The sequence below is a fragment of the Tasmannia lanceolata genome, unplaced genomic scaffold (genome assembly GCF_043159265.1).
Source record: "Tasmannia lanceolata isolate RefF3 unplaced genomic scaffold, GAP_Taslan_0.1 ptg000006l, whole genome shotgun sequence".
NCBI classification, from domain to species: Eukaryota; Viridiplantae; Streptophyta; class Magnoliopsida; order Canellales; family Winteraceae; genus Tasmannia; species Tasmannia lanceolata.
The window spans coordinates 19,262,656-19,276,769 of NW_027518683.1; positions in this window are offsets into that span (position 1 = coordinate 19,262,656).

The following is a 14,114-nucleotide window of genomic DNA, read 5'->3' on the forward strand; positions in this document are numbered from 1 at the left end:
GTAAATGCGCCCCTTTTCATCACTTTTGGGACACCAGCTGTATTGTATGTGGCAATCAGGTCACTTCATTCCTTCAAGTGAAGTTCATCAGCACCTTTGCAGTCATAGATACAGTGTATCTGGGTGTCCCAAGTAATGAAAAGGGGCGCATTTATCATTTCCTTTTTTTTGAATTAAATGTGAATTTCCCGAATGAAGCCTAAATTCAAGAAAAAATATTCGACAATTTCTCTTTTTTTTGTTAATCTCTAGAAATAAAAAAAATTAAAAACTGAGGTAGCTTCCTTATCTAGAAAATTGATGCACTCGAGCATCCTTCAATGTGTTTTGTTTTATCTTGTTTTAAATAAGTATTAATATATGGGGCATGCGGTTCGTGAGATAGAGCTCAGCCTGCGCTAGAGTGAGCTTAGAATACCCCATCTCCCATGGTTGTTTGACCTAGGGGTGGACATGGTTCGGTTCGGTTTTTGGGTAAACCCGGAACTGAACCATATGTAATCGGTTTCTAGAAATTGGAACCAGAACCGAACCGTATATCGTTGGAACCGAACAAGAACTGATCTTGATCGGTTCGGTTCTAGGTTTACCCCGGCAAAATGAATATCCACTAATGCAGTTTCAGAGTCATACAATGTAATGTATATCCAGGTTCTGACTTCTGCGTCATGCAATCCAATGTGTATTCTTTCAAACTTTCTGAAGATGGATTATGCAATTCTTCAGAGCAGATCATGCTTAAGACAAGTGCAATCTAATGTATATCCAGTGAAACTTAAGAGTGAGTGGCATTAGAGACATACTTACAAGAGAAAATCCCATCAGAGACTAACAGGGGGGTGAATCAAAATTTAAAGGCAAAGCAAAACGTTAAAGAGGGGTGAATTAGAAGGGGGTGGGGTGATTTTATCAGTTGAGGCATTGGGTTTTAAGTTGAGGGTCGGTTCCCGGTTCGGTTCTCGGTTTTGAGATCCCAAACATAGAACCGAACCGAATTCCCACCGGTTCTAGGATTTCAAACTTGGAACCGAACCATGTGGATATGAAACCGAACCGAACCAAATGTGCCGGTTTGGTTTGGTTCCTCTGTTTGAGCAGGAACCATGTCCACCCCTAGTTTGACCCATCCAACCCATTCATTCTATAGCACCTCACATAGATAGGTGTTCTTAAGAAACCATCTCCATACTATAATCCTAACCATTCGGTGTATAGGAGCGTAATTTCTAGGCATCCATTTTAAACCTCCACAGATCATAACCCTGACCATAAACCATAACCATAACTATAACCTATAAAATTAATGGGTTGGATGACTCAACCAACTATGGGATATATGGTTTGAGAGCTCTAGCTCACAAACCATATATCCTTAACATATATGTTGTAGATATATTGTGTTGCAAATTGGAAATTAAAAAAGGCCTTTTGACTTTTATCATAATTTTCAATGCTGGTCTAATTGCTTACCACCAATCTATCTTCATAAGCGATTATTAAAATTCATAACTGTGAGATTAGCCACTCATCAATTGTAGGGTCAAACTAAGTCCACGTTCGTTTTAGATTGTTACAACCGATTATGAATGCCAAACCTATTTTAGGCCTCAAAATTTCATTTAAATTTGAGTATATTAATCCGTTTAGCACTCACAATCGGTTGCCATAAATCTTAAATGAGCAGGGCCTAAACAAACATTTCATGGCAACTAGCTAGCCTTCTATCAAAGTTCTTCCTTGTTTTAATAATGGCACAATATTCTCTAGGGAGTTTGGAATCTGGATATCATCACCCTCTTCTTTTTCTAATGAAGATATCGACCAGTTAGAGGAGTTGCTGTATCACACACAACTTTTTGTGTGCGGAAAGTTAATAGTTGGTGATTGAGAGGGCATTAAAAGCTCGCATAGACCTTTAATTCGGTGTATGTGATTATTCTAAATAATTTATTGTTCGTTAATGGGCCCTCGGGATATAAAGAAATTCTTAAATTATTTGCATGGTGGGTTTTGAATAAGCCTTTTTTGTTGCGTAAAGAGGGTTGTAATGATTGTGAGTCTTTATCGTCGAATCCCATCATATTAACTTGTGATTGTGCTAGGGAAAGAGAAGAAAAAGAGAAGAAAAAGAGAAGAAAAGATAGCAGAAGGGGTCTCTACGCAAGAATCGAGGTGTATGCACTATGTTTATTCAGTTCTTGGAAAGAGTGGTGCAAAAGATTACCCTATTTGTACTGTTCATGTGATTACTGTAGTTAGGATTTCGATTTTCTTATTCTCCATGTATGTTTTAGTGTATGCATTATGTAAAGAGAAGATGCAGTCTTCCTTACTTCCTGGTTGGTCAAATAAGATGGAACATGTTGAAAGTAGGTCAGAACCTTTTTGGTATAGGAAATTGCTCTATAAGTCTATAGGTAGTTTAGGGAAATGGTATATTCTCCCCCTTTTTCTTCCCTGGGCCACCCACCTGTAGTGAATTTATGGCTAGTCTTATACATGGTTTTAAATTTCGACCGAAATCCAAAATTTCAGATTTCGGTGGAGACCGACTCCGAAATCGACCAAAACTGAAATGGTCATTTATTTCGGCCGAAATTCAGATTTCGGTTTTTCCCAAATTTGACAAAAAAAAACTGTTTTTTTATATTAATTTAATATTTTACCGAAATTTCGACCGAAATTTAATATGAAATAAAATATTGGTTTCGGGTTATGTGCCAGATTTCGACCGAAATTTTGAAATTCCAGGGTCCGAAACCGGTACTGAAACCGAAATTTTAAACCTTGGTCTTATACATCAAAGTGGGTGGTTCAGGGGAGAAAGGGGGGTGTGAATTTATCACCCATGAACATAAAAACAAGGCTGAAAGAATAGGAATTTTGTTAACCCTTGACTAGGGCTAGTCCCTGGTATGACCGTGTTGTCCACCCTTTGTTGGAATAGCCGTTAGATATGAACTGTCACTTTTGCTAGGAGGACAAAATCTCCAAACGCATTGCAATTAATACATAAGTTGTAGACGAATATAAGAGCAATGATAGAATGAAAGGTGCCCTTGCAAAAACCAGCTACAAGGGCATTTTCAGCGTAGTCCATTAGTGATGGCGCTAGAAAATATGGAAACGACTTTGCCATAAATGTGTTTTGCTGAAACCGACTAATAGGAGCGCCCTTGTTGCTGATTTTTGCAAGGGTGCCCTTCATTCTATCATTCCTCTTGCATCACCCCCACAGTCTCTCTCTCTCATGTTTTCTCTTGACGAAATAGGGAACCTCGGCATTTAGGATTTTTTTTTCCTACGGAGGAATCGGCCTAAAACTAGTACTTATACAAGGGATCAGTAAGCCCTAATCATGGTTTTAAATTTCGGTTTCGGCTAAAATTTCAGACTTATACAAAACTGAAATTTCAGGCGGAATTTAGTACTAGCGTGCGAAACCCCTGTTTTTTGGGATGAAATTTCGATTGAAATTACTGAAATTTTGATTGAAATTTCAGTTTCGTTCAAACTTCTTTGACGGAATAAAAATTATTATTTTATTACAAATTTAGAACGATTCGAAATTTCAGAAATTTCGGGAATTTCGGTTTCGTTCAAACTTCTTTGACGGAATAAAAATTATTATTTTATTACAAATTTAGAACGATTCGAAATTTCAGAAATTTCGGGAATTTCGGTTTCGGTACCTTTCTGTTTCAGTCCTCACCGAAATCCGAAATTTCGGATTTAAAACCATGGCTCTAATCTAGATTTTCAACTTTGACAAAAATACCCTTGGTTTAAATGAGATTTATAGACGGAGTATTTCATTCTCCCCCTTAAAAGAATTTCGTCCTCAAAATTCACACCCCTGACTGGATTCTCTCGGAACAATTATTAATCTGCACATTAACACATGAAGTGGTGCACGTTACTGACCCTTGAGTGATATCATCCTCGTACTAAAAAATGAACCAAACCTATCATGCTTCCGATGCAAACTCTGATTAGTTAAAGCTTCTCCTTTATTCATTCTTGATTCTTAAAATAGATAATTCCTTCTTAATTCTTCAAATAAGTAACTTTTTAACCAATAATGATGGCAGAACTAAAGTTGTGTAGAGGATTAGGAATTCGTGATGTTTTTAATGGGTAATTGCTGAAGAAATAACTCTATCTAGAGATCGTCACACTATATCATAAAATAACATAATGTAGCTCCAGCTCTAGTTCACACAATATCTATGGAGTTTGTTCCTGTAATACCTGGTCCCAAAATAAAATTTGATGGTGTATTTATCAAAAGTTAAGCCTAAGTTTTTTTTAAAAAAAATGGTAAGTGGTGTAATTATCAGAGTGGCGACCAGAAGTATATTGAGATTTTGGATCTTGTAAATAACTTCTAACATTCGTTGGTTTAATTTAGATAACTTCCCTTGAATTTCTAACCAATAGCCAATAGGGATAGAGATTTCCTAATTTGATAATATATTAAATGAAAGGGAATTTGGGAAATTCCAAAACGGTTTTGGAGAGTTTTATTGGCCTTAGCATTTTGGGCAAAAGGGAGAAAGAGAGAAGAAAAGAAAAAGAAATAGGGTGGAAGAAGAGAGGAAGAAAAAGAGAAGAAAATAGAGAAGGCACCAGAGATTGTGTCGACGCCGAATAAACCCATTCGAGGGAGAACCGTCGCCGGAAAATTTCCCCATTAAACTTAAGAACACTTACTATTTTGGGACGAAAGTTTCTGTTTTTCCTTTTTGGCTTTGTCGTTCGTCGTAATTTTGGCAATCTTGATGGACTCCTTGTAATCTTTCCAACGGGACCAACCTTGTTTGATTCTGACGAGAGATGAGGAAGATATCACACGTTGAAGATGGAGAAAAAAGGGTGGATTTTGCGAAATCGGGAAAACCTGGAAATTAATCTTCGGGCGGCCGAAGGAGGGTGTTCGGCCGACTGAAGCCCGTCTGTTCAAATTTTTTTTAGGTTTGGTTCAGTCGGCCGAACCATAGGCCAGCCAACCGAACCGGAAATCAGCAAGGGAGAACCATTTTCTCGCCATTTACTAGTTGGTTTGGGTCTCGAAAACTAAGAAAATTAATAACTTGATCAATGCTAACCCGATTTTGGAGTTCTTGTACTCTCTGGAAAGCTTGAAAAGTGTACTTTTTAAAATGGTTCCAAAGATATTAGTGGACTCTAAAGCCTTTATTTTCATAACACTAATGGGAACCCTAGGATGGTATGTTGCTCTCTTCCCAGTTAGGCATCAAAGAGTGTCTCATATCTCTTGGATGCCGCGTATACCATTTCGAAAGTGTTGATAGTTATTTGAGTCTTGATTTGATGCCAGGTGCCTGAGTCAGAGTCCCAAAGAGATTGGAAAGGAGCCCTCTTTGGCCGATCGTTCGGAACATCGAAGACAACAAGGAAAGATTATAGGTGGATATGTTAAACCAAGTGGTTTTGCACCCTAAAATAAACAGAGTAGAGTTGTACTACTGCAATCATAGTTTTTCCAAGAATTTCATGAAATGGTTTTGGTGATTTACTGTTAGAGAAATAATTCTGTATCTGTTGGAAAGAAAAAGCAGTAACCAGTTTGCTTCAAGGCGCGAAATCGCTTTCCTTAAGACAGATTTCGCCCCCACTAGAAGTGTGCAAAGGGGATCCGCGAACTGCCTCCAAGATACAATGAAGCCAGTAGGAATGTCCTACTAATTTGACGACGCTATGCACAAGCGGAGTCAAATCCGAAATGCCCTTAGAATCTTACAAGCCTGAGAGAATCAGTCTAATTTCTGTTACTGCAGTATAACAGTAATTAGATAAACAATAAGAAAATAGTTTAGTAAAACGAATTTTGGTGGGAGCAAGAAAGAGAGTATAATGCACTAGAAGTCTTAAGAATTTATCCAGAAATGGGTAAATTCGATTGTACTTTGAAATGGTTGGGTTCTGCAACTTTTATAGAGCCTCTGGTGTCTTTTCAGTGTGAAAAGCACCCCTGTATAGAGTCTTTCCAGATCGGTTTGAATTCTGGCCGTTAGATCGCGCCCATACGCGATTCAACGAACCAGATCAATCCTAGAGAGTCTGTTGGGATATTTAAATTCCCGTCCTCCCATCTAACCGTTAGATGATCCATCTATGGTACAGATCGCACCCCTTAGATCCTTGACCGTTGGGAAGGGACACAACCCAATGGATCGCACCCACTGACCGTTGGAGCACTGGGCCCGCTGGGCCGACCGTTGTGCTCGAATCAAAGCCCAACCCAATCGAACTATTCGACACTGAGCTTGATGGGCCTTTGAACTATTCGGCCCACCCACTAGACCGATCCACAATCGTCTAGATCCAACGGTCCAGATCAGATCTGGAAAAATTAAAGGCTCCAATCGCTACGATGCGGCGTGCGCCTAAAAAAGCGCCAATAAAGCGCCACTATGCGCCCTATAGCCCATTGCCCACGCCGCGCATGCGTGTACACGTGCGCGTGCGCGAACGGTGCGTTGCACCGTCCCGCGGGTCCAACCATGGGTTCAACCCAATGTGCAATCAAACAAGTAATAGAAAAGTGTAGTGCTTTATAAGCCCTTCTCTTTCTTTTCTCTCATCCGATTTGGGACTATCTTTTCAACTACATTACACTATTCTCTTTCTCTTGCAAAAAGCAACTATTTCCAAAGAAAAGTTTTTCTTTTTCCAAAACACACTTAAAGAAAATATTTTCCAAAAATTGTTTTGACCAAAAACACTTGATTTTGAAAAATCTTTAACATTTACGTTATCCATGTATTTGACATGCCATGTTCGACCGTAATTTCGGGTCTTTTATGCACACATATGAAGTTAATGATTTACTGGTTTTATGCATGATAATTTCAGAATATTTGATTTATGTTTCTTTACAATTGAATGTTTATGGCATAGAATAAATAAAAATGGAGAACTATGTAGGTGAACTCCCGCTGTAAAGATACAACCCATTTTGGGCATGAATTTTGACTTCGAGATGGCAAAATCTGGAAAAGTGGTAAATAACGAAGTTGTAGATCTTTCCAACCAGAATAGGCACTCAAAATCGAAGAAGTGGTAGGAGAGTTATGACTTTCAGTGGATTGTTTATGTTTGTTCATAAGCCGGTTAATGTGTTTGTGAGCTTAAGTTTTTTATGAGTATGTGAGTCCCTAAACTGATTAGTGGGATAGCTTGAACATTTTTCTCAAGGGGTCCTCATTGGATATTGAGATATAATGTTACACATGGATATTTAATTATTCTATTGCGAATAATGATTGGTTGTCTTTGATACTTGCCCGATATTGTAGCCTTGCATATCTATGGGTTGTCTATATGCGTGCAGCGTTTGTTAATTTTTAAAGTGTATTTTTTGAGTTGCTTTATTTTATTTTTATTTTGAGAAATGTAGTGAGGGCGAATATGTACTTTTGTGTCTATGGGCATGTTGGTTTTTTTGCCTAGCTTGCACATGTGTGAGCCACACATGTTTGCTCCATCTTTTCCTACTACCTACTTATTTCAAATTCAAACCCTTACTTGGAACTCCAAACCCACCACTTCTCTATGCATTAATGACACCACTTTCCCATACCCACTTCCACTTACCTAAGCTATTTTCTCTTTACTTTACTTGACCAAGCCTATTCTCATTACTTCACTTTTGTAGAGATTCTCCACTATCTAGACTTCCATTGACGCTCCATTGAAGCTCTCTTGTGTGCAAGCTTTCCTCTTGAAGCTTTCTTCTTTTTATTGTTGTTTATCTGGTAGTGTTGTTCTTTCTATCATATATTGAAGCACATTTTGGACATTGTTCTTCTTCTACTTGGTTGTTTATCTTGGGCTAGTGTAAACTTTGGTTTCACTATTTGGGAAGAGGATTTTCCGGTGTTGTGAAATTTGTCTTTCTCTATATGGTATCAAAGCCACAAGGGTGGTAGTAAGTGCTTGTCTAGATTTCCTTGGTGAAGAAGTTCAATCGGTGCTTTGAAGATGGATATGAGTGGAAGTGTTAGTGGACTCGGCATTGAGTTGCAAAATCAATCAAATTACAAGATATGGAGAACATGTATGGAGTCTTATCTCGTGGGAGAAGATTTATGGGAGGTTGTTTGTGGCAATGCCGTTGTAGCTCCGGAAAATACATAAGAAAATGCCGATGTATTGAAGGCATGGAGGATGAAGAATGCTAAGGCCGAATTTATTTTGAAGCGGTCTATTTCGCATGACTTGTTGAGCACATCATTGGGGAGTAAATCGGCGAGTGAGATTTGGATTACCCTTGATGGATTGCTAAACAAGAAAAATATGGCTCGTCTACAAATGTTGGAGAATGAGTTGGCAAATACTACACAAGGTAGTCTCTCTATTTCTCAATTCTTTTTGAAGATTAAGAATCTTTGTTCGGAGATTTCTCTATTGGATCCGGAAGAACCTATTTCGGTGGCACGAATGAAACGGCATATTATTCGTGGGTTGAAAAGAGAGTATATTCCTTACGTTACGTCGATTCAAGGGTGGGATGGGCAACCTTCTTTGGTGGAGTTTGAGAATCTTCTTGCTTCACAAGAGTCTTTAGCTAGACAAATGGCGGACTGTTCAATATCCGAGAGTGAAGGAGAAGCATTATTTTCAAGCAACAAGAAGCCTTCCAACAAATATAAAGAGAAGAGAAATATTCCAAGTAAAGGTGGAGAGGAAGGTGGATCATCTGTTATGAGTAATGAAAATCGAAAGGGTATCAAGTGTTACCGATGTGGTAAACTTGGACATATACAAAAGAATTGCCATGTGAAATTGAAGGATGGTAATGTAGCCGAAAATGTTGATGACCGAAAAAATAAAATATCGGGTAGATGTTTCGTGGCGGAAACTACTACTGTGGGTGCTTTGACATCCATCAATTTTGAGGATGATTGGATTGTTGATTCCGGTTGTGGGTATCATCTTACCGGAGATGAATCTAAGTTCTCAAAGTCCCAAAAATATGAAGGCAATGACGCTATCATCACGGCGGACAACACCATACATCCGGTAGAGAAAGAAGGGGTCATTACCATTGGTGGTGCAAATAAGGATCCTATTACATTTAAGAGTGTGTTTCATGTTCCCCATATGAAGAAGAATCTTTTCTTAGTCGCAAATACGGTTGATGCGGGAAATTATGTTTTGTTCGGGCCTAAGGAGGTAAAATTTCTTCGGAATATTTCAAGCTTGAAGGCGGATGTTGTCTACATCGGTAAGAGAGTTAAATATTTGTTTGTTTTATCGGCTTCAACCTTATATGTTGATAAAATGAGTACAAATGATGGCGCTTCAATTTGGCATGCTAGATTGGGTCATATTAGCATTGATAAATTGAAGGTCATGGTAATTAAGAATCTATTGAATGGGCTACCAAATTTAAATTCCTTTGGTAGTGGAAATGTGTGTGAGGGTTGTCAATATGGTAAGGCACATCGTCTTCCATTTGATAAGTCTCTTTCAAGGTGCAAGGCCCCATTGGAGCTTATCTATAGTGATGTAATGGGACCTTGTAGCCTTCACTTTCCGGCTTTCACTATATGTTGTTATTTGTTGATGATTTTACTAGATTCACATGGGTGTATTTTATAAGGGAGAAATCCGATGCATTGTCTAAGTTTGTAGAGTTCAAGAAGACCGTTGAAGGTGTACTTCACAAGAAGATCAAGCAGTTGAGAACCGATAATGGTGGGGAGTTTACTTCCGATGATTTTTTCACATTTTGTCGTGAGAATGGTATCCAAAGGGATCTCACTTGTGCCTATATGCCTCAACAAAACGGAGTTGCGGAGAGGAAGATTAGGCATCTTGTGGAAACTTGCAACAGTTGGTTGTATGCAAAGAATTTACCCAAGGCCTTATGGGCGGAAGGTATGTCTTGTGCAACTTATGTGATTAATCGGGTGCCTGTTAGTCCGATTAATATGAAGTCTCCTTATGAGTTGATGTTTGGGGTGAAGCCTAGTGTCAAGCATTTCAAGATTTTTGGTTCAATTTGCTATGTGCATGTGCCGGATGAAAAGAGAACCAAGTTGGATGCTATGGCAAAGAAGTGTATTTTCATTGGGAATGATGAAAGGAAGAAAGGTTGGAAGTGTATAGATCCTACAACTCACAAGTCCATTATTTCAAGAGATGTTGGGTTTGATGAAGTCTCTTCCTATTATGGTTTGGATGGTGGTTCCACTAATGGCGTGGGTGTAGGTGAGCACATCCTTGTTGAGGTTGAGCCTCAAGCAACAATGAACTTGTCTTTGACACCAAATGCTCCAATGAAATTTGAGTCTTCTTCTTCTTTGCTGATGGAGGAGCAAGGTGATAGGGGAAGTGATGTTGCACGTCATGTTCAAGAAGATGAGTAAAATGAAAAAATTAATGAAGAGGAGTATAGTGCATCACATCCTAGAAGATCGAAAAGAAAGATTGTCAAGTCGGCACGGTATCGGGATGAAAACATAGTGAGCACTTATTCTTGTTTTCTTTCCGGTCCATTTGATGATAATGAGCCTTCTTGCTTTGATGAAACAAAATGGGTAAGAGAATGGAAGGATGCTATGAATGAGGAGAGGAAGGCACTTGTGAAAAATGAGACTTGGGATCTTGTTCCTAAGCCTAAAGATGTGAATCCGGTTACATGTAAATGGGTGTACAAATTGAAGCGGAAAGCGGATAGGAGTGTGGATAGATTCAAAGCAAGGTTGGTGGCAGATGGTTCTCTCAAAAGTATGGAGAGGATTATGAGGAGACTTTTAGTCCCGTTGCCAAGATGACTTCCGTTCGAATTGTAATTTCATTGGCCGCTTCTCATGGTTGGAAATTGTTTCAACTTGATGTGAAAAATGAATTTTTGTATGGTGAGATTGACAAAGACATCTACATGGAGCAACCGCCGGGTTACAATCCAAGTGATCATCCGACTCATGTTTGCAAGCTCAAGAAAACTCTTTATGGGTTGAAGCAAGCTCCAAGGGCGTGGTATGGTAAGATTGCCGAATACTTGCAATTTTGTGGTTATTTTGCATCTAACTCTGATTCTAGTTTATTGTGAAGAAAGACAAAGGCTTGCTTATTATTGTGCTTCTTTATGTCGACGACATGATAGTTACCGGCAACAATGATGTTGAGGTTGCAAAGCTAAGAGATGAGCTATCTATTCATTTTGAGATGAAGGACTTGGGAGAGCTAAGTCACTTTCTTGGCTTGGAGGTGGAGCCCTTGAAGGATGATGTGCTAGTTTCTCAAAAAGGCTATGCGGAGAAATTAGTTGGAAGATTTGGGATGAGTCAAAGTAAAAGATCATCTACTCCTCTTGATCCCAACATAAAGATAAGGCGGGGAGAAGACAAGCTTCTTCCGGATCCTCTTGTGGGTAGTCTCATCTACTTGACTATCACAAGACCCGATATTTCATTTTCCGTTGGACTTATTAGTCACTATACGCAAGCGGCACGGAAACCACACTTGGAAGCGGCAAAGAGAATTTTGAAGGATGTGAATTCTACCATTGACTTTGGGTTGCTTTACAAGAGAGAAGTTGATTTTATGTTGAATGGATTTACCGATGCCAATTATGGAGGGGACTTGGATGATCGAAGATCTACTTCCGGTAATGTGTTTTTGTGTGGATCGGCGGGTGTTTCTTGGTGTAGTAAGAAACAAGACTCGGTGTCTCTTTCAACAACGGAAGCGGAATATAAGGCCACCGCTCTTGCCTCTCAAGAATTTGTTTGGTTGCGGCGGTTGATTGAAGATGTTCATTTACCTATTCACAAGGCGACGACTATTCTTGGTGACAACCAAAGTGCACTCAAACTTGCCACAAATCCGGTTTGTCATGCAAGAACAAAGCATATTGAGACCGAGCATCATTTTATTCGTGAAAAGGTGTTAGATGGTACAAATTGTGTAGCAGAAGTGAGGAGCAAAGAGAACATTGCCGACATCTTTACCAAGTCACTTTCCAAAGGACCATTTGAGCTACTTCGGGATAAGCTTGGAGTAGTTTTGAAAAAATCACTATAAGGGGGAGTGTTAATTTTTAAATTGTATTTTTTGGGTTGCTTTATTTTATTTTTATTTTGAGAAATGTAGTGAGGGCAAATATGTACTTTTGTGTCCATGGGCATGTTGGTCTTTTTGCCTAGCTTGCACATGTGTGAGCCACACATGTTTGCTCCATCTTTTCCTACTACCTACCTATTTCAAATTCAAACCCTTACTTGGAACTCCAAACCCACCACTTCTCTAAGTATTAATGACACCACTTTCCCATACCCACTACCATTTACCTAAGCTATTTTGTCTTTACTTTCCTTGACCAAGCCTATTCTCATTACTTCAATTTTGTAGAGATTCTCCACTATCTAGACCTCCATTGAAGCTCCATTGAAGCTCTCTTGTGTGCAAGTTTTCCTCTTGAAGCTTTCTTCTTTTTATTGTTGTTTATCTTGTAGTGTTGTTCGATCTTTCTATCATATATTGAAGCACATCTCTTTTGGGCATTGTTCTTCTTCTACTTGGTTGTTCATCTTGGGCTAGTGTAAACTTTAGTTTCACTATTTGAGAAGAGGATTTTCCGGTGTTGTGAAATCCGTCTTTCTCTGTAGTGTTGCCACGTGCCTACCCATGGGCTCAGTTTGGTGCGTCACAGAAAGTGGTATCAGAGCTTAGGCTTTAGGTCATAAGAATTAGTATTTAAGAAAGTTGAGAGTTAGGTAGAAATAGACAAGGAGAAAATTAGGAAAAGGGGTGATGGACTCATGTGCATTCACTTGAGTTAATTGCTCTATTGAGGATCGCATGATGGACTCATATGCACCAGAGACTTCTTGTTTAGCATGAGGGTTAGTCGTGTTGGATTGATGTGGTAAGGTTAGTTGATGTGCACTAGGGATGCCCGGTTCAGCACTTAGTTGTACCAGTGGGAGACAAACTCGTGTCGACCAGGGACAGTTGGTTGAGTCTGTGAGTTAGTCGTGCTGGTATGGGACATCATGGTGTGTTTATACATGCTATGAGCGCTTAGTATGGCATAACAGTTCGTTGTGTTGGGAAAGAATGGAATATGTAATACCCGGTCCCAAGTATTTGGGTAATTATCCTTATCAAAGTGAACATATGATTTTTTTTTATAATGGGTGTCATTATAAAAAAATTAAGCCAAGATTAATTGTTAGAAATGGGTGTTAGTATCAAATAAAAGTTGTGAATTTTCTTTGATATGGGTAATAATATCAAATGGACTAAAGTTAAATTAGGAATCAAATATGCAATCATTTTCAATATTCAATCATAAGGTAACAATCATGTGCTATTATCATCAATGACTAAAGTTAAATTAGGAATCAAATATGCAATCATTTTCAATATTCTATCTTAAGATAGCAATCATTTCAATATTGAAAAAGAAAGAAATGTGTGGGATGTTTGGAACCTTACGAGACTACAACCTTCTTCTTCTTTTTTTTTTCTCTCCACTCTCTTCCTCTCATTGGATGAAGGTTAGTTGGTTAAATTAGGAATCAAATATGCAATCATTTTCAATATTTTATCTTAAGGTAGCAATCATTTCAATATTGAAAAAGAAAGAAATGTGTGGGATGTTTGGAACCTTGCGAGGCTACAACCTTTTCTCTCCACTCTACAACCTTTTCTCTCCACTCTCTTCTCTACAACTTTCTCACCACAACCTTTTCTCTCCACTCTCTTGCCTACAACTTTTTCTCTCCACTCTCTTCTCTCATTGGATGAAGGTTAGTTGTTGTGGGATTTAGAAAGGGGTGGTGTTGATGAAGGTTAGTAGTTGTGGGCTTTAGAAAGGGGTGGTGTTGATGAAGATTAGTTGTTGTGGGCTTTAGAAAGGGGTGGTGTTGATGAAGGTTAGTTGTTGTGGGCTTTAGAAAGAAGAAATATAGGTGTTGGATGTAGTTGTTGTGGGCTTTAGAAAGAAGAAATATAGGTGTTGGATGTAGTTGTTGTGGGCTTTAGAAAGAGGGAATATAGGTGGTGTTTGAGGCCATTGAGATGCTTGTAACTCTCCTACATTGGGATGCTTGTAACTCTCCTACAAGACCAAG